Raw genomic sequence first — 5,000 nt, forward strand, 5'->3', positions numbered from 1 at the left:
TTCTATCATAAGTTATACCAAATCTATAACCAACACACACACACACACACACACACACACACACAGGGAGAGAGAGGGGGGGAGGGACGAAAATATTGCAGTGAGAGCTGGTTGGGTTGTTGAGAGAGAGAGAGAGGGGGGGGGGAGTCGGCGGTTATAACGGTTTGCAAAATATGGGTCAATTTCCAACCGCCGCCCACTCGAATTTCAAAGCTACGTTGGCGGGAGAATAACCTTTGTGTGTGTGTGTGTGTGTGTGTGTGTGTGTGTGTGTGTGTGTGTGTGTGTGTGTGTGCTTTTATTGGTGTTATTGGAGAGAGAGAGAGAGAGAGAGAGAGAGGTATCGTTTTCGTTGTAGTTTATTAAAGATTCCGTTTGTGTATTCTCCATTTTCTTTGAAGTTTTCGAGAGAGAGAGAGAGAGAGAGAGAGAGAGTTATTTTTACCCCTGCTAATTAAACTCGAGTACTTCTGTTCTTTCATGTTCCTTTTATGTTTTAATTAACCTCTATTATTTTTCTGATTATTTTTTTTCCATATATTTTTGTGTGTACTGTAGGTCCTGTTGTATAGTTTTGTGTATGTATGTATGTATGTATGTGTGTGTCTTGTGTATGTATGTATGTGTGTATCTTATCAATTGTGTATGTATGTATAGCTATCAGTTGTGTATGTATGTATCTACCAATGTATGTATGTATGTATCTTATCAATTGTGTATGTATGTATGTATAGCTATCAATTGTGTATGTATGTATGTATGTACTGTATCTGTCAGTTGTGTATGTATGTATGTACTGTATCTATCAGTTGTGTATGTATGTATGTATGTACTGTATCTATCAGTTGTGTATGTATGTATGTACTGTATCAGTTGTGTATGTATGTATGTATGTATCTATCAGTTGTGTATGTATGTATTATCGTTATTTACTCATTCTGTTTTAACAATAACAATACACGAGGTTTACGTACTCATATGTGCATGTATGTGTGTATGTGTATATATGTATGTGTATGTATGTATTTAGTTAGTATGGATAGGTATAGGGTATTATTAAAAACTGTAGACCACATTTGTTTTATTTTGCTGTTTTTATTTCTAGCTTTATTCATTTTTGTCCCCAGGTTGAGATGGCCAATATAGAACGCCATATCGGGTGAGTAGACCGTCCTGATTTTGGTAAAGTTACTGTGCTACTCGGTAAATATTTAGCATAAGCCACAACTGGAATTAAGGTAGCTTGAAGTGTTTTGTTTATATCTCTCTGTTTGCTGACACTATTCTTCTGTGACACTTCCCTAGCCGATTAACTCCTCCCCCCTTTTTTGAGGTAATTAATCTTCCTAGGGAGTCATTAGTAACTTCAGGGGTCCTTTGCGACGAAAGAACAAAAGTTTCAGTATAATTACGAGCGAGCGAGCGCAGCGAGCGAAGCGATGTTTGCGTTCAGCTGAGAAATGAGCAGCCTGACACGACCCGGCCTGGCCTGGCCCGGCCCGACACGACACAGCCCGACCACAATGGTTTTCAGAGACAAATAACTTCTCTACTGTGTGAGGTAGAGAAGATATTTTTCCAGCAGGTAGTGGGTACATTCAATAAATTTTGTTTTTAGCTACCGGTATATATTTACTCATGAGACCAGAGAATCCCCTTGGAATCCCAGCATTCCAGTTGAATGTATCGAGGGCTTCAGTTGACATGCTCCAGTATGAAATCGAATGAAACAAGATTTCCTGTTGTAACATGTTTTCTTGCATGAATTCTAACAATTAAATATTGGATATTATGCTCATAATTTTACATGAACGTTTTCCCTGTATTTAGGGGGTGAAATCAGCAAGGGTAATAGCCCCATTTATGGGTTTTATCATTCGATCAATAGCCAAGCGTTTACTTATGCAGTTCGGTGACATGGCAAGTTGGGAGCAGAGAATTGAATATTGCACCTGTGATCAATGCTACGGTGCCTCGCTATATGCGCGTCCAGAGAGAAAGCGTGAGAGAAGGAACATATGAGAAAGTAAATATTTTACCTCAGTTATTCATCTGTTATTGTTCAACTACACCAGAAATGTTGAAAGTTTACACCAAAATGAAGTTATGATGATAGGCATATGTACAAACGCCGCTCGCTCGTCACTCACTCACAAAGCTCACTTTACTGGTTATATATACGCAGACAACACTGAACACTACTTGAATTCCAGGTGTGACTTCTGTTCAATATTATCCCTCCGTTCACTTTATCTTGGCCTAAAATTGTCATCTCTCATCTTGACTGCTGATCTATAACAAAACATTAACACTAGAATATGGTGCTAGTCACGAGTAAGTGCTGCGGAAGGGATGCAGAGCCGTGGAAAGTTACTGTACTCTCTTCATTGCTCTTGGCCTAAAATTGCTAACCGGTTACAAAAGATTAATACTAGAATTTGATGATAGTCACGAGTAAGTGCATCGGAGAGGTGGTTGAGTCACGGCCTGTCCATTTCTGAAGAGCTACCGAATATGACGAAAATTCTAAAAATCTGCTCAAAGTTGGGGTAGAAAAGGGGTACAGGGAGGGGGGGGGAATCCCTCTTGGGGGATTTTTTTTTTTTTTTTGGGGGGGGGGGGAATAAATACATAAGGCCAATGTGGTTAAGGTAGCTTTTTTGATGAGTTGTTGCCCAAAGATTTGATGTATTTTATTATTATTTTTTTTTTTTAAGTGTGAGAAAAAAAGATTCGATATGTATTAACGTGTGTGTGTGTGTTATTTTTTTTATTAAGTGTCAGAAAAGAAGATTCGATATATTATTATTATTTTTTTTAAGTGAGAAAAGAAGATTCGATATATATATATATATATATATATATATATATATATATATATATATATATATATATATATATATATATATATATTAGGTGTGACAAAAGAAGATTCTGTATATTTTATTTATTTATTTTTTTTTTAAGTGTGAGAAAAGAAGATTCGATATATTTTAATTTGTTTTCTTTTTAAGTGTGACAAAAGAAGATTCTGTATATTTTATTTATTTATTTTTTTTTTAAGTGTGACAAAAGAAGATTCGATATGTTTTGGGTTTTTAAGTGTGAGAAGAAAAGATTCTATATATTTTAATTTGAGTTTTTTTTTTTTTTAGTGTGAGGAAAGAATTTTGATCGTCAGGTAATTTTGACGTAAGAAAGTCTACCTATCTCTGTCTATTGCCAGACGCCTTAATCCCGTACGGGGTGGCAACAAACAAATCGCCTTCATGTCGCCCTGTCCCCCGCCATTTCATTGCCCTGCTCCCAGCTGACACACCCCTCTCTCACATACCTCTCCACTCCATCTCATCCTTGGCCTCCCCCTCCCTCTCTAGTACAACTCTATAATATTCCCAGACTTGAAAATCGCCATAGTACCACTAGATTTCTCACCGCTACACGTAAAACATTAATGCTAAGTGGAGGCAAGAGGGGCTAGAATTTTGAGTTATTTAAATTACGGCCCAAAGAAGGGATTTGCCCCCCTTTTTGAGTTGGGGGGGCATCAAATATTTTCCATTAAAAGGGGAGTGAGCGGGAAAATTCTGGGACCCTGTGGGGGTAAATAAAAAAACTAGTCTTTCAATGATGATGATGATGATGGTGGTGATGATGACGATGACGATGGTGATGATGGTGGTGATGATGATGGTGATGATGACGATGACGATGGTGGTGATGATGATGATAGTGGTGATGATGATGATGACGATGATGGTAACGATGGTGGTGGTGATGATGATGATGATGACGATGGTGATGATGATGATGACGATAGTGGTGATGATGATGACGATGGTGATGATGATGATGACGATGATGATGATGATGACGATGGTGATGATGATGATAATGATGAAGGGGAATGATAAAAAGGAGAATTATATTTACTGGAGACAATTGGGGAAGCAAAGATGAGAGAGAGAGAGAGAGAGAGAGAGAGAGAGAGAGAGATGCTGACGGAAGCATGGTAGAAACATAAGAGGAGAGAATACAAAGGCCTGGTGGGGGGTGGGGGTGGAGAAGAGAGAGAGAGAGAGAGAGATTGTCACGACCCCCATTAAGAGTATTAAATGGGATAAGGTAGAAACACACACACACACACACACACACACACACACACACACACTCTCTCTCTCTCATTAGGTTCGTCAAAACTTATGGCCAAACTTAACATCGTACCTTTTTCGACTTATCCAGTTTATAAAAGAAAATTCCACCCATTTTTTGCGTCTCACGCCCTCATTACACCCTTCCCACCCACTACTCATCTCTCCCCACCCACTTCTCACCCTCCCACCCGCAAAGCACTCTCCCACGTCCACACTACACCCTCCCCAACCTCCCCACCCACACTCCATATCAGGGACACTCACCTTACGTCTTCCCTGCTACCCTCTTCAACCCACTAACACCCTCCCCACCCACAACCCACCCTCTTCACCCATTCCCACCCACAGCCCACCCTCTTCATCCATTCCCACCCACACCCCACCTCACCCTCCCTACCCCTCACCCCTCCACACCTCTTCCCGTCCACTTCCCACCCCCCCACACCCATCCCCGCCCACACCCTAGCCTCCCCAACCCACACCCCACCCATCCCCACCCACACTCCACCCTTTCCCACACCTACCTTGCATCTTAAAAGGCGAACATCTTTCCCATCCCTTCCCACCCACACCCCACCCTCCCCACCCACACCTCACCCCTTTCCACCCCTCCCCACCCACACCTCACCGTCTCCACCCCTCCACGCCCATAAAACACCTTCCCCATCCACATCCCACGCCCTCCCCTTCCACACCCAAGCCCCCACACCCATCCCCGCCCACATCCCACCTCCCTACTCTTCCTCCACCCTCCCCACCCACTAACACACTCTCCCCACCCACTCACACCCCCACCTCCCTACTCTTCCCTATCTTCACCACCCACTAACACACTCTACCCACCCC

The 5,000-nt window shown here is 41.7% G+C and overlaps 1 protein-coding gene across 1 annotated transcript in view; it reads right to left on the reverse strand.

The window, feature by feature from the left end:
- LOC145395738 (hematopoietic prostaglandin D synthase-like) overlaps positions 1-5,000 on the reverse strand; it is a 238,227-nt gene that overhangs the window by 18,174 nt on the left and 215,053 nt on the right. The window lies entirely within an intron of this gene.

Source organism: Coenobita brevimanus, chromosome 33 (genome assembly GCF_032717465.1).
Source record: "Coenobita brevimanus isolate Jiangsu-jjx chromosome 33, ASM3271746v2, whole genome shotgun sequence".
In the NCBI taxonomy this organism is placed as follows: domain Eukaryota; kingdom Metazoa; phylum Arthropoda; class Malacostraca; order Decapoda; family Coenobitidae; genus Coenobita; species Coenobita brevimanus.